Raw genomic sequence first — 24,879 nt, 5'->3', positions numbered from 1 at the left:
AAGCGCCCTGAAACCGACTCGACTCAGTCCAGCACCAAGAACACCTACAAACACATGGTACATTGTGGTTCTGTCCCCATGGCCCTTCTCTGTATTCCCCTATGGACATTTTAAGACCCATTGCTCCCTTTGTGGTGAAACCAAGTATCCTTGAACTGTTGAGATTATTTACTATACCAACGGCCCTCCTGTCAGTATCCAGAGTGCATCCCTTTTCCTTATTAGAAACTGTCTGTCCTCTGCATTCCTTTAGAGTGTCGGTTGTATTTCGTAGTGTGCTAAAACAGTCTGTTGTGATAATATTAAAGTATATATTTTTTATTCAACCTTGACTGTACAGTCCCTTTTATCATTGGGTAATAATTACATTCTTGCTGTGTTGCAACTAATCAATGATCCACAACCTTTAGGAGATAAGCCTGCCGTTGCATCCATGTTACCAAAATTGGACAAGGAGGTTTATAATTTGCTAGTGTTTCCAATCTGCTCAGATCCCTTTTGGTGTACTCATCCCTGGATACTGCTGCCTCGCAAGATGATTTGTAACAGTAAATCCTGATATAGATCACGGCAAATTGAAGACCCAAGCAAGCAACATAAATGCCATACCTAGTACCATATTGGCAGCTGAAAGATGTGAACAACTATGATTATACATCCGAATGCTGAGGTCGTATTGGTAACTGCAGTGGTTGAGAATGTCCCCGCCCATATACCTATAAGCACCCAATTTAGGAGAGCTTCAAAGATCACCTTATTCCAATCCCACACTAATGTGGTCAAGACTAGGCCACCATGTGGAGCAGAAGATAGAATGGATGCTGCTGTTAAAGGGATCAGTGATCAATCAGGGTGTTAACTATTAGAGAACCTGGTCAACATAATGGATAAGCTGTCAAAGGAGCTGCAAGAACATTCCAAATCATCTAAGTGACTAGAAACATACTTAACAAGGTCTGTTATTAACACGCTAGTTTTCATGGATGACAGTTTAAGAGACATCAAAAAGAGATCAACTCGCTGACGCGAAAAGCCATTTAGTGAGTAGTGGGTCATTTAACATGCCTGATACTGCTAATTATACCAGTACCTCGAAGACCCAGTCTAAGGTGCCCACTATCTAGAGTATTAACAAGCAACAACATCTATTGCCAACGTGGGATACCGACTCTGGAAAGGATCATGTTGTGATTAGGTTACCAGCTACAGTCCATCATATGGCAGGTGACGCAAGAGGGCCTACCCGCCAGGATTCCTTCATCAACAGGACTAATAGGACAGCAGAGTGTCTTAATTACCAACACTTGGATTTACAACCTGCCGCTCTACATTTGGTGGGTGTTATTGAGGGTGTTAACCCTTTATTGAATGGACAATTGGAACCTACAATCTCATTGATCAATAGGACCAACAGGACCATTCACTGAATTAGCACCCACATAACTGGGCCAGCATTCATTTGCAAGATATCAGGATGGTAAGACATGTGGGCTGTGCTGCTTCTCCAAAATGCATTCTGGTTACCTATGGACACCCTGATATGATGAAGTTGGCGCTTACTTCAAACTTCGTCCTTTAGATGTGCACCTCTTCCCTTCTTCTACCCTCCACAAAGCAGATCCTTTCTAACCATCTCAAATTAAATCCCCCAATGCCTGTCTTGAACTACCCCAATTACGACCAACTTGGTGCAAACCTAAAAAGTGGAAATAATAAAGGAACCATGTGTTAGAATTCTCAAAGTAAATCGAGTGTACCACTGGCCTGTCTGCAATCCAGCAATGAAGGCTTCATTATTGACAACAATAGTTTTGAAATTCTTTCAACGTTGGAGGAAGTAGACTGACTATTAGCACCACCAGACAAGACCCTGACTATTTTTGTGTGAAGGGACAACTCCATAAAAGAGCGAAATGGTATCAGATCTGCTTCCCCTAACGCTAATACAAGCTCCTATATGTCTAAGAGTGAAATCATTTCTTTAGACACATCTGTTAAATCACATATGTTACTGTTCTGGAACACTGCAGGCATAGTCAATAAGCTCAGTAGTACACCTTTAATATGCCTTCAACATTATCCTCTTATAGGAAACAGGATCTTGCTTGATGGTTATTGAACTAATTTTATTCCTGCATCAAAAAAACAGATAGGTAGATGCTCTTGTGGGCTCAAACAACTAATTAAGACCTTGCTTATATATACTCAGGTCTCCACACATTTCCCCATTATTTTGTTGGAGCCTTTAAGATCTCTATGAAGGGAGCAGATGCAATCTTGGTGATTCATTTGTATAACTCCCTGCAATTGCACTATAACACACCGAGCCTTCTGTGTTTCAAATCCTTTATGGATGTCATTACAACACTAGTTAATATGGCCCTGGCTTGGATAATAATAGCAGGCGATTTTAACTTGAAGTTAGGCAATGGTGCACCCTATGATTTGTATGAAAATCAAGAGGACTTTATATTGGGTCTTTCCGACCCAAATATGGCAGATCCACGTTCATGCCCTAATGCACTTTCATTCAATTGATTTGAGAATGGGGTCTGAGGTCGCTGAATGGGAGATTATCAACAGATGGTCCAGTTAAATGCACTTACAAACGTACTAGAACTACATCCACAATGGATTACTTTTGTATTCCAGGAAAAGAGTGGAGTCACATTATGGACTTCCATTTGCTAGATGAGGTCTTTAGCGATCATCTTCCCTGCAATTTAGGGAAGGGTGGAAGATGGCAAAACATCATCACTGACATCCCTCACCTAAGTTTGACAAATTGATGCTCTATAAAGTGGAGATTGCGGTGGGAACAATCAGACCCACTGATGATCTACGAGAAACTCATTAGCCCTTATATGTCCTTAATTAATGCTATATGGGAAGTGGATACAAATGAGGGAGCAATTATGTCCTCCTATAAACAACTAATTGCTTCAGTTTCAGTTGCTTGCTTCGGTAACTATAAGCTTTATGCGCCAAGGAAAGAACTGAGTTTGATGAATGACGATTGTAGAAGAGCAAAACAAAACGAACTTGATGTATTAAAGACATCCCCTCCAAAGTGAAATGATATCATTTCTGCCAGAGCCATGTATAAATAAACCTTCAAAGCACAGAAAAAAGAAATGGCATGGGCCCTTTGTTCTGATTTATTAGAGGGATCAAACCATAAAGACTCGAGCAGTTTCTGGGAATTAATAAACAAAGGCCGATTTACCAGCATGTCCAGAATGGCTCTGAATCAGTCTTTGAAGACTTTGTTTGTATCGCCTATTTTCCTCCCTATATGCTATAAACATAGAGAGTTGTGTTAATGGCCAATCACTACCAGATGGCAGCACCTGGAATGATCAGGAATTCAGAGGTTCTCTTGGCAATTCAGAAACAAAATCTGGGTCGTTGGCCTAGGCCTGATGGCCTACCATTGGACATCTATAAAAAGTGTTAGACATCTAGGACCCAGTAATGTTGAGTTACTTTAGTGCAGTGGTTACTGAATCTAATTATCCAGCCTCTTGGAAAAGAGCTATCGTCTTTTCCATATTTAAGAAATGTTGGTGTGAATTAGCAACCTCTTACCGATTTAAGGCTCAATAACCAATTTGAAATTGTTGTGTGGGTAATTGTGGCAAAGTTGGAAGAATGGGTTATGGAAATACTGAGTGACACTCAATTGGGTTTTTGCCATGGCTTTAGAGCCAGTGAGCAGTTACTGCACCTGTACCTTATCATAACCCAATCTCTCTATGTCAAGCATGAACTCATCTACCTGGCATTAATGGACCTGAACATGACCTTTGGCAAAGTCAACAGAAGGAATCTGTGGAATGTGCTCAGCTCCATGAATTATCTGGAGACTCTGGTGACTGTTCTATCAGAGATGCACCACTATGGCATGTATTAAGACGGGCACCAACTGGCAGTGCACTGCCGACTTTACGGTTAATACAGGTGTCTGACAGGGCTGTGTGTCGGTGTCACTCCTGTTCTCACTATAGATCAACGATCTGCTGGAGTCGTAACTTAGTATTGATGTGGATATGCCAAGGAATGGACAAAAGCATTTCCCAGAGATCATTTATGCAGATGATACTGTGCTTTTGGCTTGCACGCTGCAAGCTCTACAATCGCTCATTACCCAGTATACACGTTTCATGAAATCTATAGATCTGCAGATAAATGTGGGGAAATAAGCCATTATGGTTTTCTAGCTAGGTAAAGGATTACAAAAACTGCCAACCATGGTCACCGACTTCTGCAAAATATCATGGGTTATGGAGTTTGACTGCTTGGGAGTCAGATTTTCTTCTAATTTTAAGGGGAAGGCCCATGTTTCAAAACAAAAGGGGGGAAATGCAGCAGGGAGGAGGTGACGTCTATAGATTTATGGGATCATGTGAAACCCAACCAGAATCTATGACTCTTAATGTGTATAAGTCCAGACCAGTTGCAGTTGCTAAATACAGCTTCTCTATCTATGGGTTGTAGAACTTATGCAGTCTACAAGTCATAGATAATAATTTTATTAAGAAAGGTTTGGGCCTGCCTCAATCTGCACCTAATGTTGACAGTCATTTGGAACTAAACCTCCCTTTATTGGAAGATAATCTTAGACTGGAGCCTACTGTTCATTGATTTCACCTCTGGAATAATTCTGATGCGGTACTGTCACACTTTATTTTCAGAACATGCCTATTGCACCAAGCACTAATGGTAAAGAAAAAAGCACTAGGTCACTTTAATAACCCAATTACTGCCATGTAGTGTTGCCCTAAAAAGGCAGCTTACTGCTCTCACCAAAGCACAAAGAGTTACATGTCACTAGGTGCACTAGGCCACTTTAATAACCCAATTCCCGAGGGAAAGTCATGTACTGTTGCCCTAAAAAGTCAGCTTACTGCTGTCATAGAAGCACAGAGAGTTACAGCTACAATCTAATCACTACCATTCACGTCTCTCCAAAAAATAACATTCAGGAATATCTCTTGTGGAGTAACATTATTAGTGAACGTTGCCTTGTCACCAAAGCAGGGTTCAACAAACTACCTAAATGGCTGTGACGTCTATGTGCTCTAATGATGGTGGTCTGAGTTGTCCATTTTGTGGGGCATTCAGTGAAGATTTACTTAACTTTTCTTTCTTTTGCCCAATTTATTACAGGATTAGGAGAAGCATGATTACACCTATGCTAATGGATGGTACTTATTAATGGCAGGAACACCCGGTAAAGGATTGGCTTTATTGTCCTGTACCAGACAAGCCTTATATCTTACTGCCAGGATAATACAAACATGCAAGTTCTAACCATATTCACCAAAACTGTAGATATTTATGATGGTTGATGCACTAACTGGAGCCAATACATTTTCCTGAGGCATTTCGTTTAGGATGTATTGCATGAAATGTATTTTTACGGCAACAAGTCAGGATATTATTCTGTCTGTTATTTAGATTGTCAGGGCCATCACGAATTTGGTGGTAACCCTTAAATGTGGTGCGAAGACTATTAGCGCCTTATTTAAGGGTCTGCCACATCACGGGTTCGGCAGGATTTACCACCAGCTCTGTGCTGGTGTAAATCCCCCGCAAATTTGCCAATTTTTGTCGCAATTACTGCACGGTAATACTGCTGATGGTATTTGCGCCGAAAATTCCCGATTGGGCCATTGGGGAACGGGGAATTCCCGAATGGGCCAAATGGGAAATGGGGAATTCCAGCTCCACCAAACCTGTGATCCGGCGCTAGTAGCACCGGACCCATTGGCGGTAGAACTATTAGCGCAGGCAGGATCCCAGCGGGAATACCGCTGGGATACTGCCCAACTCATGATGAGGCCAGCTTTGGTTTCAGGAGTGCACATTTTTATGTTATGCAGGGGATGGCTCCAGGTCTTCTGACAGGAAACACACATATGTGACAAAATTGTAAAATTTGCATTGAAATCGTTTTACTGTTGATGGATAAAATGAATTGCAGTTTATGTTATCTTGCTCTTTGGGCCTTATTACGAGTTTGGAGGTAGCCATGCTGCTTTCAGCGGCATAGCTATCCCCAAACCGGGTACCGGGTCCAGGTTCCAGGAATAGGGAATTACTGGGCCATTGCGACCTTGGAGGGCCCGGTAATTCCCTTCCACGGGACCTAGACCCGGTACATCCCCATTCCCATCTGAGCCCCATAGGGTGCAATGGAAATGTGGAGGATGCTTACAACAGGCCCATTAATGACGGGCTCATTGCTAGCATCCTGGTCTGCTAGCGGGTCCCGCTAAGGACGTCTGGTCTGACCAGACGTCCTTAGTGGGATCCGCTGCAGACCTCATAATGAGGCAGCCCTTACCGGCACCGTTCATTCCGTGGCTGCACTCGTTGTAATGAGGCCCATGTGTCGTAGCTGGTCTCTTAAGATATCATCCCAAACGTATGTCATGAGAGAAATAAAAGATTAGTGAGAACTTCAAATGTAACTTCTTATTGAGGGATCTAGCAATTCTAGTGGCTTGCTTGCTTGAATGTGATATGCACATATTGCATGGTGCTTGTTCTGACGAATGAGGTAATCCCTTTGACTTGCTACCACAAATATATATCACATGGTAGCCCTGCGGTAGTGGGTATGTAGTTATGGCTAAGTTGCTCAACCCATAGGACGAGCACTTTTTGGGGGGCTAACAACTTTTCCCCCAAGGATGAATCCTCACCAAGCTTTGCAAAAAAAGTATATGGTCCCGTTGTATTGATTCTGCGAAGTTTGGTGAGGTTCTATCCGGGCGGGGGGCGGGGGGAAGTTATAGTGTGAGTCCCAAAATGGGCAAAATGGGTGGTTTTCTTATCAACGTATGGAGAAACAATTTGTGCTCACACCTACAGCCGAAACTGCTGGACAGATTTTCACCAAATTTGTGCCAGGAGCGGTGGCTTGTTCCCAAAAACATGCTTTTTTAAATTTGGAGTAAACCCATCCAGTAGTTTTTTTAAATGTCCAATAAGTAGGTAAAAAGAAATTAGTGAAATCTGAGTTCGGTCTGTGGACTCACTTCTGTTTTCAGATAGCAGACACTACCCTGGTCCAATCAGGGGCTTTTGGACATCAGTCGTACTTGTTGGTTGGTCAATTACACATTTGAAGTGTGGCATATTGTTTTAAACGGGCGCAATATTGGATCCACGGACAGCCACTGCTATCCGCGGACATCGCAGTAAAAACATATTAAAAACTGTAACATTGCACTTGTCAAACTAATGAAACAATCACTAGGGAGGTGAAGGTTGATGAGGATGGGGTGGGATATGGCCAAAAAGCCAAAAAACTGGTGTTTTTTATTCTACAAAATCTGTTAACATAGTTTTTCTATTACAGGGTTGGTGGAAAGCAGTTTCTGGTTGGCTTATAACTTTGGCGCTACTCAATGAAACTGTATGAAATATTGTGATATAATATTAGACTTGAGTATGAAAGGTTCTAGGTTCTACAAAGTTTGGTGCTGTTTTGGGGGGGTCGCAAAATATTTGAAGGCTTATACATTTGGTGCCGTTTTAAGTATCTGCACAAAGGTTTGCAACAAGATTTAAGACCCAGATTTGAATGTTTTTGCAAAGCGTGGTGGGATCTTGTCAAGAGTGGGCAAAACATTTGAGGGGGGTCTGAACGTTTTTAAATGGCTTATAAAATTGTTGCCTTTTGACAAATGTGATTTTTGAAAGGTTATACACCGAACCGTGAATGTTTCTGCAAAGTTTGAATGGATCTTGTCAATTGGGGCTAAGTTATATGACTATTTTATGTGCGTACAGTTTGACACTTTTCAACAAAAAAAAACATGGATGGATTTGCAGCAAACTCATGCAAGGAGCACTAGCAAGGATGTGAAAATATGGTTTTGCACATGTGTCCATGTTTTATTTTTTGAAAACTGTCATAATGTAGGTAAACAAATAGTGATATTCCTTTGGTGACTGAGGCATTGTGTGTGGCCATGGGCAGTGGCTAGATTGTTTGAATCATGGCCAGAGGCCATGACACGGACAATCTGGCTACTGGACATGGCCACGAGGGACTGGCAATGGGGTCAAAGTCAGCTTGGCCACTGGGGACTGGCTATGTGGTAAAGGTTTTGAAAATAGGGATAGGTTTGAATGGGAAATATAATTCTGCTTGTGGCTACAGCCTGTAGTGCTGGGCAGGATTGCAGCAAAAATTTGGGAGGAGTATAAGCAAGGACCGGCAAGCATAATTTTGCAAATCTGTCCTGTGTTATATTTTTTCTAATGTCTGAAAATGTAAGTACAAAAAATGTTGATATAAATTTAGTGCTTGGGCAATGGGCCTGACTCTGAGCAAAGACAAATGTGCACTCTGATTCTGAAAGCATGCTTTTGCAAATCTGTCCTGTGCTTTGGTTTTATTAAAGTGTCAAAATGTAACTACAAAAAATAGTGATATAATGTTGCTGCCTTGGGCAGTGGGCCTGGCCCTCGACAAGGACAAATGTCTACTCTGATTTGCCTAAAGGGGTATGCGGCATGGCCAAAGCCCATGCCCCATGGATTGTGGGGACTGGCCATGCAAGCGATGAGCACTGGCCATTGGTCGCATTGTGAGGGTATAGTGGACACTGAACTAGGATGCTGGGTAGGTGCAGTGGAAAACGGGGGTGGTTTGGTGGGGCTGGGGTCATGGTCAAGCCTCATGTCCTAGGCAATTGAACTATGACTTGCATCCCCAGCATGCACTGCTAATAAATGACACACATATGTATGCATTGCAAAAGCATGGATAACAGCCCCCTGTAAAATTAGCCAGTCATGCACAAGATTAAGAGAAATTGCACAGTATGTGGCCCATTTAGGGTGTTCGTAGGCATTTGTAATATATTGAATATACTAGAAATACATTTGGACAGACCTAGTTTGATTCTAATTTTTATTTTTTATTTTGTATCAGACATTATTGGAGCACAGGAATCCACAAGGGGGAGATGAAAATAGTTACCTCTGTCCTGATGAAGGCCACTAAAACAGGAGCAATACTTAGTAGTTCATGAGGCTGAAACACTTCTGTGTCGACAAGCTCTGAACATAGCGGTGTTACATACATACACTACTCACTGAGCAGAGCGAGAAGGCAGATACAACAAGAAAGCCCATGGTTTAGCAGAAGGTGCTACGCTCTGTGGATGAATAACGATCAAAATATAGAACTAAAAATACATGTTATGTTTTGTACTTTTACTCCAGTGTAGATGTGAACATTTAAAAATTGATTGGACACTGTTGTGTATAAATGTCCTTGTAATGACTTTTTGATACATGAATTTGATAAGATTAAAATAAGAATTCTCTTTAAAGAGAAAGGATATTGGGTCTTGATCTATCCTGAAACGCCCTGGTATATTTGGGTGCCAGGAGCCTGGCATCGCCCCCTTGCTGTTATGCTAGTTTAAAGATGTATAAACACAAACTTATATCTTTCACCATTTGCAGTGTACAGCGTCTCCCTGCAGCAGCATGACCATCATGAGCATGGCACATGCGTGGTTGTCCATGCTTACCTGGAGTGTGGGCAGCTCGTGCTTCATTGCCAAGCTTGGGGGGCCCCTCAGCGTGCCTCACAAGGAGGCCCCCACTATTTGTGTTATGCTACTGTGTATGAGGTTCAGCCCTCCTTAAAATATCTGTCAGCCTTTTCTAAGAATTGATATTGGCGGGGACATGCAACACTCAAGAAAGTAGCAAGGTTGTGGGACTGAAGATAGACATTTTGATGTGATTTCGCGCCTTGAAACGTGTGTATATGCGCGCTATAAATAAAATATCATATGATATAATTTCTAGATTTAATCTGTCCATATCTGATGAGGGTTAGAAAGGTTAGTTTGTTACCCTTTGTATATTATTTGTCTAAATGCACCGTTGAAGGTACATTATAGAACAATTCTCCCTTTGAACGTAATAACTCTTTATTGATTATTACGTTGTTGCTACAATTGAGCTATAAAGGAAGCTGTGCGTGCTCACTGATTATAGCTAAACAGTTAGTAGAGGCCTTTCTTAGTGCCATATATCATAAAGACTTTAAACTTGAGTGATAAAACACCTCTGTATTTGACAAAGAACTGGTGTTCTCCCTCACTATCATAAGTGGAGAATTAGATTCTATTAAAGACACCAAGGTATTATCCTCCCCACCCACACTTGTTTCTCTTCCTTTTATTGCAATGGTTTTCTAGTGGGTGTATAGTTGTAAATCTCCAAGATAAAAATATCCTGATGCAAATCCTACGTGGATATTTTTCTGCTATCTGATGTATGTATTACCTTCCTCATTGGGGACTGATATAATTGTCAGACACTATTGCACAATTGCACAGCTACAGAGGAATATGCAGTAGTAATATTTCTCTTTTGTACTATGAGACAGCTCCTTAAAGGTTGCCCAGAGGGCATAAACGTGCCCTCCATATTTTGATTAGAACATTATTCTGTTGTTGTCTTAAAAGAGAACTTGATTATCCTCCCCACCCACACTTGTCTAGCCCTAATAGGCGCTGTTCCGACAGTGGCTCTCTCTCCCCTGCGTGCGCCTGGGTGAACTCTCTCTCTGGCGATCCTGGCGCGGTTCCGCGTTTCTCTCATGCAGATCACGTGCTAGTTTCGGGGACTGACACCGTGGAGCTGTCATCAGCGTGCCTCATGGCAGGTACTCTGCAGCTGCACTAATTGCTGACTGGACACGCGCTGGGACGGTCGCCTCCAATGCGGCGTGGAGCTAATGAGCCGCGCTGGCCTTAAAGCCAATAGGCTAGCTGGGAGATCAGAGCTGGAAAAACCTCAGTGCGTCGGGTCTCTACAGTGCACTGCAGTGGGTGGAGGCTGGGAGCAGAACCTCGCCCGCTTGTAGCATTCGTTTTGCAAGTGGCATATTTATTTCACGTGCACACATTGTAAAATGCTTTAATGAATCGCCCAGTTTTTTTTTCGTGCATGCTATCCCAAATAGGTATCTGCCTTGGCAAGGCCGGGCTGGGGTCCATAAATAGGGCAAAAATAATGTGCTTGGCGTTGCAGTTAACTTTCAGATGGGAACACTTATTCACTGATGACACCAACAAACAAAAAAAACTCTACACGTGAGTGTTTGCCACTAAAATGATGATGCCTAATTAAGGACAATAGGTCAATCTCCCTCACTATTGCGAGTGAAGATTTCAATTCGATCAAAGACACCTACTTGATAATATAGTCAGAAGCCAAAATCAGCTGCCAACTAATAATTAAGCAATAAGCCCCGAGCCGCGGGGTCATTACTGAGTCAGGTAATGCCCTGTGGCCTATAGTTATAGGCCCGAGCAAAGCTTATTGCTATTAGTACCCCTGCCCGCAAAGCCGGGGTACTAATAGCATTTTCTCTGTTCCAAAATGCCAATGGCTGTCGGGAAAGGGAAAACAGAGTCCGTTTTCCATTTCCATGGTGGCCATTGTGAGTGGACGCGCTGGGGACATTAGTGTTCCCAGCGCGTTTGCCGTTTGCTCCTACAAAAAGAAGAAAAAAAGAAGGTAAGTGGAGTTGGGAGGGCAGGGATGGGATAGTTTGCAGAGGCGGAGAGTGGAAAAAAGAAAATATGTACCTAAATCCCCGGCAGGGTACGATGGCAGCCTCCAGCTGTGTGGAGGCTCAGAGCGGGGATTGCCCTGTTTCGAGCCTCCTCATTGGCTATAGGGCTGCCACGCCCCCTGCCGGGTACAAAGTATAGGAATCCCAGCCAAGGGCATCCCGGTCGGGTAAAGACCTGGTGAGGTCCAATCAGAATGTTTGTTACAGTCTGATAGACCCTGGACGGGAACTAATAAAAGTTTGAACACCTACAAGTTCTCTTTTAAGACAACAACAGAATAATGTTCTAATCAAAATATGGAGGGCACGTTTATGCCCTCTGGGCAACCTTTAAGGAGCTGTCTCATAGTACAAAAGAGAAATATTACTACTTCATATTCCTCTGTAGCTGTGCAATTGTGCAATAGTGTCTGATAATTATATCAGTCCCCAATGAGGAAGGTAATACATACATCAGATAGCAGAAAAATATCCACGTAGGATTTGCATCAGGATATTTTTATCTTGGAGATTTACAACTATACACCCACTAGAAAACCATTGCAATAAAAGGAAGAGAAACAAGTGTGGGTGGGGAGGATAATACCTTGGTGTCTTTAATAGAATCTAATTCTCCACTTATGATAGTGAGGGAGAACACCAGTTCTTTGTCAAATACAGAGGCATTTTATCACTCAAGTTTAAAGTCTTTATGATATATGTACAATGGGTTTGTGATAAAACACCTCAAAAGGGTGACTCCCTCATCCAATTAGCTGCTTTTTTATGTGATCAATTCCCCTCCCAGGTAGGCTGCTTTTTAAGCAAAAAAAATGGGGGTCTTGCGAGTCCCTCTGCCGGACATTAGTCCCAGTTACGAGAGCCTTACTCATAGTGGTTAGCCCACTATCTTTCACAGAGGAGAAATATCCAAAACATATCAGTCTTTGTCTTGCCTTGGGGCAGTCCAGCACCAAAATGCTAGGCAATGCTCCTCTGAACAAGAGTACCAACAGCAACCCCAGACACGTGTTTCGGTCTGGTTGTACCTCATCAGTAGGGACTTGCTGTGCCTCTCTAAGAATAGTGAGCAAGGGGTCCATGTCTGGATTATCCTAGTAGTGTGGGTGAGACAGTAACAAAGTTACTTAAGTTATGCAAAAAACAAGGGGGTCCTGGGAGTCCCTCTGCCTGACATAAGTCCCAGTTACAAGAGCCTTACCCAGATTTGGTTTACTATTTTTTACAGAGGAGAAATATCAAAAACTAGGGGTGTACCGAACTTTGGCTTTGAGTAAGTATTCGGCCGAATTTCGTCTGAAAACCACCTATTCGGCTTCGGCCGAAGGTTCCTGGAACACTTACTCGAAGCCGAAGTTATATAAAAAAAAAAGTTTTTTTTTAAGTCCTCTTTCTATGATTAGCAATCTTCTCTCAGTGTGAGAGAAGATAGCCAATCCTAGAAGGTAGAACATTGGGGACGCAGCAGTAGCCAGTAAGCTGACAGTTTACTGGCTGCTGCAAGGGGCACAAGGAAAAATACCCTGCACAGAGGTCGAGAGAGACTGGAAGAAGACGCCTGAGGAAAGACGGACATCGAGGCGGCATCAGGTAAGTCTTTTGTCTCTCTTACACAACGTTGCTTTTGAACATGTAAAGTGTAGGTTGTTCCTTTTTTAGTAGTAGTGGGACCGCAGTGTTGCGCGCAGATGAGCAGGTTTGGGCGAGTGTTCTTGAAGACAGGAGATGCTGTATGCTGGCTGGTGTGGGTGCAGCTCTCGGGCTTCTGCGAGCGTGGACTTTGTATCTGTGAATAACGTCTGCATCAGCTTCAAGCTGATGCAGACGTTATTGACAGATGCACCTAAAGACATTAACAGGCAGGTGTTCAGGGCACCTGCCTGTTAATGTCTTTAAGTTGAAAGGATGGCAACATTGCCCTAGCGCATGGAGTATTGCTGTTGAGTTACCAAAATGTGATATTCAGATCGTATCCGTAATCATATGAATACAAAAAAAACAATCATAATATTTTTTGATGAAACTGCGGCCATGAAAAAAATGGTACGTTGCAAATATATTGCACAGTGCAAAGATCCCCGTATTCAATACATGCTTGGACCACCCAATTGAAAACGTCTCCTGTCCACTGGAAGAGGCCTGGACAAGCAGCACAATGCTGTGCAGGCACCCAGGTAATAGCCCATGTATTCACAGGCTCACAGAATCCACTTCAGAAGAGGGCTGAGCCTGCTGGAATCCACTGAAGCCATCACTCCCATGTTGAGAAGACCATCATTTTGATCCCAAAGAACCAGGAAGTGACATACCTGGCGCAGCAACAGCTCAAACTATTGCAGGGTCAAGCTATGGCAACGTACAGAAGGGTCATGAATGGTGTTTCTGTGCATCGCCAGTTCCATTGCACCAGTACAAACACTCACACAGGAATGCATGCCCCAATTTGGCATTCGGTGTGTGTTCTCAAACTTGAGGTCACGCCGCACACACATCCAGCTTTTCGCAATAGTGAACTAGCGAAAATGGGGGCATCTGTGTGGGCACTGGGTCTCCCTCAGACCTAGTAAGCACTGCTGTAAAACTCTATTCACAGTAAATTAAAACAGTGCAGTTACGGACCCCAGTCGCTGCACTTCTAGCCCTGTTTGAGAAATGGGATACAAATGCCAGTGTCACCAGGGGCGGACTGGCCTGTAGGGAACTCTGGAGATTTACCGGTAGGCCTTGGCACACTATGCCTCTTTTCTGTGGTATTTCCACATTTTCCCATAGGAAAAGGGTTAGGCTTGCTAAAAATGTGTAATATGGGGCCAATTTTAAAATGATTTCCAGGGCCTCTTTTGGTTGTGCAAATGCTCAAATGGTGTTGAAAGGGGCAGCTGAATGTGTGCTTCCATGATGCATACATTCACATGCTCTTTAATGTCTTGTGAAGCAGTATTTCTCATGTGCTGGAAAATGTATTAAAAAAAGCAACTATTCGGCTCACTATTCGGCTTCGGCCGAATAGTTTTGCTAACTATTCGGTATTCGGCCGAATAGTAATTTCACTATTTGGTACACCCCTATCAAAAACATATAAGTCTTTATCCTGCTCTGGAGCAGTTCAGCACCAAAATGCTAGGCAATTCTCCTCTGAACAAGAGTACCAACAGCAACCCCATACACATGTTTCGGTTTTGTTGAACATTATCAGTAGGGCAGAGCTGTGCCTCTCTAAGAATAATGAGCCAAGGGTCCACATCTGGATTCCCCTAGTAACTTAGGGTGAGACCCAAATTTACTTAAATTAAGCTACGAGGTAATAAGTTCTCCAGATTCATGACAGCGTACTTCTGAAGTTCTAAGTTTGAAATAGGTTAAAAGTAGAAAACGGGTACCGCCAAATAGGGAGAGTCACTGTACAGCCACATAAGAACTAGCAAGGCAACTGCTATATAATGCACCACCACAAGAAACACCAACACAAACCTAGAAAGAACCCCACAAACCCCATGAGAACCCCATGAGGGAGACTATGATGAATGGTAGAAGAAATTCCAAGTGGATAACCTTAAAGACTTAGAGCAAAGCAACACAAGACGCAAGCGTTGGAGAGTGCAGCAAAATATGCTGGTCTATGTGTTCCTGCAATAAGAAACAAAATGAGATTGTAGAATCCTAAGAAACAAATAACAAATAATGTGTGTGTATATATATATATATACGTTTCCATAGGAAGAGCACATTTTGGGCGGCTTATAACTCAGCTCCCCCTGGACGAATCCTCAGTAAACTTGTTCAAGAAAATTATAAGGGTCACTCTGAATTTTTATTGCAAAGTTTGGAGATGTTTGGACCAGGGGGTGAAAAGTTATAGGGGGGGTCCCAAAACTTCTTTTTTTCCCTTAGACTGAATGGGGGGAACACTTTGCGCACGGCTACAGGTCAAACCGCTGGACGGAATTTGAAGAAATCTGCGGCAGGTACAGGGGCTTGGTCCAGAAAGCGTGCTTTTGTAAATTTGGTCACCATCCATGTAGTATTTTTCTTTATAATTATCAAAAAGTAGGTCTGAAAAAAATGTGTGAAATCTATGTTCGCTCCGCGGTCACACTTCCCTGTTCGGTCGACAAACAAGATACCTATTGGCTAAGGGGCTGGCATCATGACCGCGGAGCGCAACGTCTCTTCCCATTGGCTGCTGTGAGACATGTTCTGCGTCAGATTGTTTGGATGCGCCCGACATCTTGGATCTGCCGAAAGCGGAGCAACAACCAGCGTACACATGATCTTTTCATGAAACTCTTTTGCTGTGTCACAGAGCATTGGGAAAGGTTCAGACAGTAAGACATGGGTGATCAATGCATTTGTTCTGAGGGTCGGTCTTCATGATGTAATTTCTATGGACACCTTGTACGCACAGTACATGTGGGGTGTAATAACTATAGCACTTCAGTCCATGCAGGAAACTGTTGAAAGCACACGCGTATTGGTAGGCAACATTGAAATTAACAACATGCCGTGAATGCATTATTGTTTCCGATGGCTATTATTATATTCATTAGTATGCCACCATGGGTGCCAAATGCTGCAGTGGTTGTGGCCAGGGCCTAGAGTCTTGGATGCATGGCCGTCGGCCGAAGGCCGAAGGCCTTACTTCCAAGACTGTAGGCCCTGGCCACAAACACTGCTGCATGTGCCACCCATGCATACACCCGTAGTGTTGCGTTTTCATTGGCAAGTTGTGGGGAATGCGCACCCAAGCACAAAGTGGTAAGTACTAGATGTGGAAGACACTGCACACCCATCCCATGTAAGATCCACAGACATACAGCTAGGAGTGAAGCCTCTGGGCAGACGCACTGAAGGATAACACACCTATAGAATAACCCCCACTACCACACATCACTGAGGTGGTTGTGGGGAGACCCTGCACTCTTGGGTGCAGGGCCGAAGGCCATGCACCCAATAATACACTTATACCTACTTAATGACGTATGTTCTATGGCCTCCTTGTACGCACAGAAAATGAGGGGTACAATAAGGCCAGTATTTCAGCCCGTGCAGTGCACGGGGGAGTTGTTACAGTTGTAAGGACACGTGTGGTGTTAGGGAACATTGATATTGACAATATGCCGTGAATGCATTATTGTTTCCGATGGCTATTATTATATTCATTAGTATGCCACCACGGGTGTCAAATGCTGCAGTGGTTGTGGCCAGGGCCTAGAGTCTTGGATGCTTGGCTGTCGGCCAAAGGCCGAAGGCCTTACTTCCAAGACTGTAGGCCCTGGCCACAAACACTGCTGCATGTGCCACCCATGCATACATCCGTAGTGTTGCGGTTTCATTGGCAAGTTGTGGGGAGTGCCAAAGGCCATGCACCCAAGCACAAAGTGGTAAGTACTAGACGTGGAAGACACTGCACACCCATCCCATATAAGATCCACAGACATACAGCTAGGAGTGAAGCCTCTGGGCAGACGCACTGAAGGAAAACACACCTATAGAATAACCCCCACTACCACACATCACTGAGGTGGTTGTGGGGAGACCCTGCACTCTTGGGTGCAGGGCCGAAGGCCATGCACCCAATAATACACTTATACCTACTTAATGACATATGTTCTATGGCCTCCTTGTATGCACATAAAATTAGGGGTCCAATAAGGCCAGTATTTCAGCCCGTGCAGTGCATGGGGGAGTTGTTACAGTTGTAAGGACACGTGTGGTGTTAGGGAACATTGAAATTGACAACATGCCATGAATGCATTATTTTTTTCAATGGCTATTATTATATTCATTAGTACACCGCCATGGGTGTCAAATGCTACAGTGGTTGTGGCCAGGGCCTAGAGTCTTGGATGCATGGCCGTCGGCCGAAGGCGAAGGCCTTACTTCCAAGACTGTAGGCCCTGGCCACAACCACCACTGCATGTGCCACCCATGCCTACAGCCGTAGTGTTGCGTTTTGAATGACCCACGCTTGTTACCTGATAGCGGTGTTCAGTTGGGGACGCAAAAAAACGTAACATTTCCCATAGGCAGAGACAGCAGACAACACATCTTTGTTGTTGGCATCCAGTGAAATCAGAGATGCAGAGGCAGTTGAGATAGACAAACTCTCCAGTAGATCCACTGCAGCAGCTCTGAATACATTGATGGTGCCCAAATCTGCATGAAGGTGGCTTTGGGATGCAGAGTGATGTAGAGGCTGCTTCTTTGGTTTGGTGGTTGCTGGGAGACGGAGTCCAGAATTTCCAGTGACAAGGTGAATCCTTCTGTTCTGCACGCCCACTCCAATGAGCTTGACTTGCACATATAGGGAATTCTTCAGCTCCAGCTAACAGGGTCCTGGTCTATTGGAGCCAACAGCAAGGCATCAGTCAAACAGCTGTTTCCCCTGCGAATGGCCTACTGCCTTCACCTCTATGGCTGAGGACTTCGAAGTAGCCAGTACATGAAAAATAGGGTGACTGTCTCCTCATAAAAATAAAATGTCAAAGAGTATTGGTCCAAAACAAACCTGCTGTAAGGGTTCCAATCCAGGTGGTTGTTTCAAGTGCCCTTTGCCTTATGACATCACACCCAAAGTACCTTACCTACAGGAAATGGAGATGACACGAAGATTAAGAGAGCCCTAACATAAACCTAGATGGTTGGACCCTTCCCTCACCTCACCTCTGATCCTGACTACACTAAATCCACCCCCCTTCCAATGCCTGCTAACTTCAAAGAGACTCCAGTGATCACCACCCGGTGCGAGTATGGCTTTGTTATGTCAGTGCTACCTTTGAGGAAAAGCCCCCAGGAGTCTTCCTGGAGAAGGTTAATTTACCCTTAGAGTTGGTGGTACCATTGCTCTGAAAGAATCGAAGTGGCATCATGTGGCATCATGTTGGATATTTCTCCACATGGCTCTACTGTAGACAGTCAGAACAGATGCCATTTTGCATCAAACCTGTCATAGCTGGACTAGCTCACAGAGCTGACATTACTGTGATATCAAATTCCAGAGTCTGATTAATTGTGTTCTCTTATCAGTCAACATGCCACAACTGGGCATGGCCTATATTTAAAGATGTATGTGTCATCAGATTGACCAAGGCATGCAATTAAAAACATGTAGATCAGACTTGTGGAACTTTAAAAAGATACCTCTGCCTGTAGGAACGTTGTGTCCCAACATTTGTCAGGTATGTACATGTGACCTTGGACCCTGCCCTGTGACACTACAAAGCAGAGGGAAGATGAGGTCTGTAGGATGTGTGCACTTTGACTTTTGCATGGAGAATTTATGAAAGGGGGTCAGATTAGAAAAACAATATTTTCAGGAACAGAATTACCTGCAAGATTTTACGGAATAAAAATCAAGCAAGCTCAGACTTTCAAGGCCTCACCAGATGGCCATTTCATGTGATTGGGAAATACATGCTAGTGCCTTTTATGAGGTATTTGTGAGCACTGCAACTAGGCATACTGGTCCACAAAGCTCTGGCACTACTGTAGAATGTGCTTAATAAACAAAGACCTTTAGAAGTACTTCCTATCAATGTCAGAACATCACAATGGACCCCATAAACTGCTATCATGTGGAAAAGGATGATTTTATGGAACAGAGTTGAGCCTAGAGAAATTGTCTGAAACTGACTTGCTTGTCATACAAACATTAACGGCTAAATGCATAATGTGCATAAACCTTGTTGCTCCCGTAAACACAATTCATCCTTGGACCTAGCCCCTCTATTTGTCCTTTAAACAAAAGTAATCTTTCCTCTCTACATACTTGCCAGCCCGTTCCTTTCCTGGGGTACCAAACGTCAACTAATTTGTCCAGTTGTACTGCCTATCTCGCTGTCCTAAACCTCACCAATGCAACTAATATAATACTAATTCTTAACAGCTCTAAAGTCACATCCTTGGCAAAGTTTCTTGCAGCAAGAAAAATACTCACCTGGTGGTGTTCTTTCTGCCTCCTCTCTGACTTTTTTCTATGCATCCCCATATTTATCTACCCAGTTAAAGACTGGGACACCTCTGTTGTCAAAAAGGGGCCTGCTGTGTCATATACTATGTCCTCATTCCGAATCTCTGCATCCATACTTAATACCAATCATGCCAATGATTTAATTGGAGAGGTATAAATATTTCCCATAGATATGTGGAAGCTGGCAAGAATAGCGAGCAAGGCCTTCCTCCAACTGAGACATTTTTTTAAATAATGGGATCGAATAGTTCATTTTACATCAAACTTTCAGTGAAAAAGTGTGTTAAAACCCACTTAGCTTACAATCCTTTTTATACGGTAACTCATGAAAAAAAACAATAGATGGCAAATGATACATTTCCAGAGGAACACATTTTCATTAGGCCTTTGCACACAATCTATGCCAGTGAACAAAAACATGTTCATGCTTGTTGTACCCATGCTGGCTGGACCAATATATGGCAGTATTCCTGTATAAGAACATGTTTGCTTTCCCTATAATGTCATAAATTAAACTAACAGGATTGTAAATGTGGTGTACATTTGCCAGCCCCAACAGAAACCCCCCTACAACAAAAACTACATTTCCACATTTTACCCAAAAGCCGCTGTGCTTTCTTTCCCTGGCGCAGTGTTGGCAAGCTTTAAACACTGCCACCACAAATAATGTCTGCATTGCTTCTTTCATCTAAATCAAGCAGAAAATGACCCATGCTCAGAACGGCATCACCTTTTTCTGTTCTGTCATGTTGAATACTAAAGCTGCACACATGACATTCATGATGGCTTTGCAATTTACTCTTGATTTCATTTTTCGCAAACTTGTGTGCTTCAGCTGATGTACTGGGAAATCACTTGAAAGGGAATTAATTTGGATTCCTACTGAAACACAGCTTGAAATTAATTTTTGAAACAAATTAACCCAGGCAAAGTACTTCAAAAGAAGCTATCTCTCTCTTGCTATATGTCAATTACTGAGAACACATTTTCCAAGCACATCCCTGTGTACAGAAACTGACCAGGGCTATAAAAAGCCTTCAGAAAGCAAATGTGAAGAAAACCGCTTCCACATGAGAAAAACAATGATGAACCCATGTAAACCTGCTTTTTCAAAGCAGTGAAATGACATTTTAAAAACTAAATGGGAAATAATACTGTAGCTCGCACAGAAACACAACTGTGCATTTGGAAAGCGGGGCTGCATAGGCATATGTATATTGTGCTCTGTGTTTTTCCCCCAAAAATAACTTCAACAGCCTGGCTGAGGCTCAGGCATTCCTGTCAGACCAGTTTGGTTTAAAGGCCAATGTCGCACCTCTCCGTGAATTGATATTGCCAGGGAAGGGGCACTTTCTATGGACCTGACAAGTGTGATAATTACAGGTTGCCTCAGACTGCCTGGCAGAAATACTCACAAGGACAAAGGAAGAGTCAAGCCCTGTGTTTGACTCAGAAGTGTGTGTTCCTCTGCAACCAAACTGGCTGGGGGGATGGAAAGACTGCCCAAATTTGGAGACAAAACCAGCCCATTTGATTTAAAGACATTTTTACATTAGGACATTTACTTCAATAATCTGAATAAGCAGTAATGTGAGATTATGACAGTTTTAATGTAATTTGTGGATAAGCAAAATAAGACTATGGGCCTCATTCCGACCTTGGCGCAAAGGGATACCGGGCAGCGGTAAGGACACCGGTGCCGGTAATCCCTTTGTCCCAGATTCCAAGGTCCACCAATGGGACCCGTAACGTATGTTTGGTTGGACCAAACGTACCTTACGGTTCCCGTTAGGGGACCAGGGCTCAAATAACAGCCTTGGCATGCGCCGGGCCATTATATGCGCCCTCCCCATTTCCATTAAGCCCTATGGGGGCTCAAATGGGAATGGGGATTGCCATTTTCAATGGGGACTTACCAGTCCCGCAAAGGTCGGAATAGACTGGTAAGTCCCCATTGAACCAGGGCGGACTCGGTACCGTTATTGGAGGCAGTCATGGTGCTAATAGTGCCATGACTACCTCCAATCTCGGAATTAGGCCCTATGTGTGTCTTCCTGGCATGTGGGGGATGTGAATGGCAGTAAAAAGGCTTTTAGGGGAAAAGAGTAAATGGCACAGATATTAAATTTGGAGAATATAAACCAGACCCTATTATGCATATATAGAACCATTTGTAGAATTTGAGATAAAATGTTTCTCGTGAAAAACTGCGAAATGGTGCCCAAGGGGCAAAGCAGCATTGCACAGACTTGGCGTTTGAACCAGCATATTCTTGTAAAATATGGGATCTGCCTATCTGATTTTTAAAAGGGTGACAATTGTAAATATAAGGTTTTGGTTCCATAACTTACTTTGATAAAAGTAACTGCTGAAACATAGCAAGTCATAAAACACACACACTAAAACTTATGTCACTTCCTGTTACGCTCAACTGGTCTCTGCAGAAGCGTTGGGGCACGGTTGCAGCCCTCCCTGAACTTGAATCACCCCCTTCAGGCCTCTCCCTCAGTAGAAAAGCTGTGGTATGTGGTCATACTGCTCCTATGTGGAGATAAGAGAGTGTGAGTGCGCCAAAGTACGGTTTCTGCGAGCATACGCTGGCCCATAAAACTCACCTGTGAATTATAGAAGATAAGATCTCTGTTCTGCTACTTCTGGCAGGGGCGCGTCGAATGGGATCTAGTTCCTTCACTGATCCCTGATAGGGATCAGTCCAGTTCAGCTGCGACTATGCATCTCTTTATGATTGGTAAGTCTTTCTTGAGCTCTTGTGATGCTGTTCATTCTGCTTAATGTCTTTATATGTTGCTCCTATTTATGCCTGCAAAAATGTCTCTCTTCTGTTTTCTTCCCTTAGATGGAAATGCGGCCTCAATGCAGCTGTGAGACGCGACCAGATGGAAGATGGATGCTACCACATTGTTCGACAGCAGGTAAGAGATGGTTTAAGGAAAAGCGCAAAGTAAGGTGAAGCGCAACCTTAAACTGACTGTTTTTAAGATGTCTAACCATGTCTTCTGTTTTTCCTTGCAGGCGCTGCTGTCGACGATGGAGCATGTCATGCTGCGGTGTCAAGATGAAGATTTCAGCGTTCCGGAAAGTGTAAAGATGAATACTTGGTTTGCTGAAGAGATGTACAGGTAAGAACACCTTCTCCCAGTTGGTAAGTATGCTGGCAGGAAGCAGGATGTCCAGGAAGCAGGATCTTCAAAGGTAAGTGTGACCTCAGGTGATGGTGAGCGTTACGCTGCTTGCAAGTGCAGAATAGCGCGAAGCGTCTGTCTTGAGGATTGGGACAGCTTATATAGCTAAGATCGTGGCCACGCCAATTAGGGCCGGCTTACCAGCCACACCCTGCCACTCCTAGAGAGTGAGCATGTGTGAAGACAATCCATTAGCAGCAACACACAAGAATACACTTGGGGCTGCTTAATGGATGGAATGTTCAAGGTTAATGCATCCTGCTTAATGGATGGAATGTTCAAGGTGTCCACCCTGTGCATGCAACCCCTGCATGCCAGTGCCCTGACTTCAGGACCATAACAGAACTCCCCCTCAAGGCCCCTCTCAAGGGTGGTTCCCCTCCCAGTCCTGGTTTGGTGGAATTATTGCGATGGAACTGTCTGATTAAACGTGTAGCATGGATGTGTTCACTGGGTTCCCAAGTTCGGTCTTGAGGTCCGTAACCTTTCCAGACAATTAGGTAATACAATTTTGATCGAACTACCTTGGAGTCCAGGATGGATTTGACTTCATATTCTGTTTCTCATCTATTACTTAGGGCTCTAGTGGAGAACTAAGCCGTGTATTGGACTTCATTGGTTTGAGGAGAAAGACATGAAATATGGGGTGAATTATCATGTGAGATGGTAACTCCAATTTCATGACGACAGGATTGATTATGGACTTTATAGTATAGGGGCCCACGTATCTTGGGCAGAAAGCTCTTGGTCCCTTCAGGGGAATATATTTGGATGCTAACCACACCCTTTCTCCAATCTGGTAGGCGGGAGCTTCCTTCCGATGTCGATCAACAAACAATTTTTTCTTTCCTTCGCCTTGTTCAGATGCTCTGTCGCCTCCTTAAGAACCTGAGTGATGGTTTTATGCACGTTTTTAATGGCTGGCATTTCCACGGTATCGGGTGGATCCAATACTGATGTCCTCAGATGTCTTCCGTGCACATTGTAGAATGGAGTTTGCCCTGTGCTTGTGTGAACTGAGTTGTCGTATCCATACTCTGCTATCCAGAGTATATTTTTCCAAGAATCCCCAAACTGTTGCAACATACACCTGAGCTATTGCTCTAAAGTTTGGTTGGTTCGTTCAGTTTGCCCATCAGTTTGAGGGTGATGGCTTGTGGAAAACCGGAGATCAATTTTGGCAATCGTACAACACTTTCTCCAAAAGGCAGAAAAAAATTGCATTCCGCGATCAGATACTAATATTGATGGAAATCCATGCAATTGAACAATTTGCTCTAGGAACACAGAAGCGAGCGTTGATCCAATTGGGAGTCCCTTCAGAGAGATGAAATCGGCCATTTTGGAGAATAAATCCACAACAACTAATATGGAGTTGTATCCATTGCAGGGTGGAAGATCTGTGATTAAGTCCATCGACAGGGTATGCCAAGGTGCTGGCGGTACTGTTAGGGATGTAGAAAGCCAGCATGGTTCTGTTTCTGAGACTTGTGTTGTGCACAGACACTGCAGGTTTCAATAAAGTTGGCGATGTCTTTTCGCCAGGTTGGCCACCAGTAGTTTTGTTTTACCTTAGCCTGAGTTTTGGCTATTCCTGGGTGTCCTTCCACTAATGAATCATAGTAATTTGTGAGGATTTGCTTTTGCAGTTCTCGGTCTTGGACATACAATCGTCCTTGGAAATTTGGCAGATTGTCTTCGATGGTGTACTGGTCACCTTTTAACAGCCATTCCTGTTGTGTTGATTGATCCATCTGGGATTGCAAACTGGTTCTTTGTTCATCCACACACGGGTGGCAGCTATTCTGGTTTGAATCCTTTCCTCAGGAATTATGGCCACAGGGTCGGATGCTGTAAAAGCCTCTTTTTCTTCACTCATGCGTGATAGAGTGTCTGCTTTCCCATTGTGTACTCCAGGTCTATAAGTGATAATAAAATTGTATTCCGTGAAAAAGAGAGCCCAACAAACTTGACGTGAGGATTGTGCTTTGGCGGTTTTCAAGTATTGCAAGTTACGGTGGTCCGTAATGACAGTGACCGTATGTCTCACCCCAAGAAGGTAATGTCTCCAGGACTTTAATGCT

The sequence above is a fragment of the Ambystoma mexicanum genome, chromosome 3q (genome assembly GCF_040938575.1).
Source record: "Ambystoma mexicanum isolate Mex_15411 chromosome 3q, UKY_AmexF1_1, whole genome shotgun sequence".
NCBI lineage: Eukaryota > Metazoa > Chordata > Amphibia > Caudata > Ambystomatidae > Ambystoma > Ambystoma mexicanum.
This window is presented reverse-complemented; position numbering follows the sequence as displayed.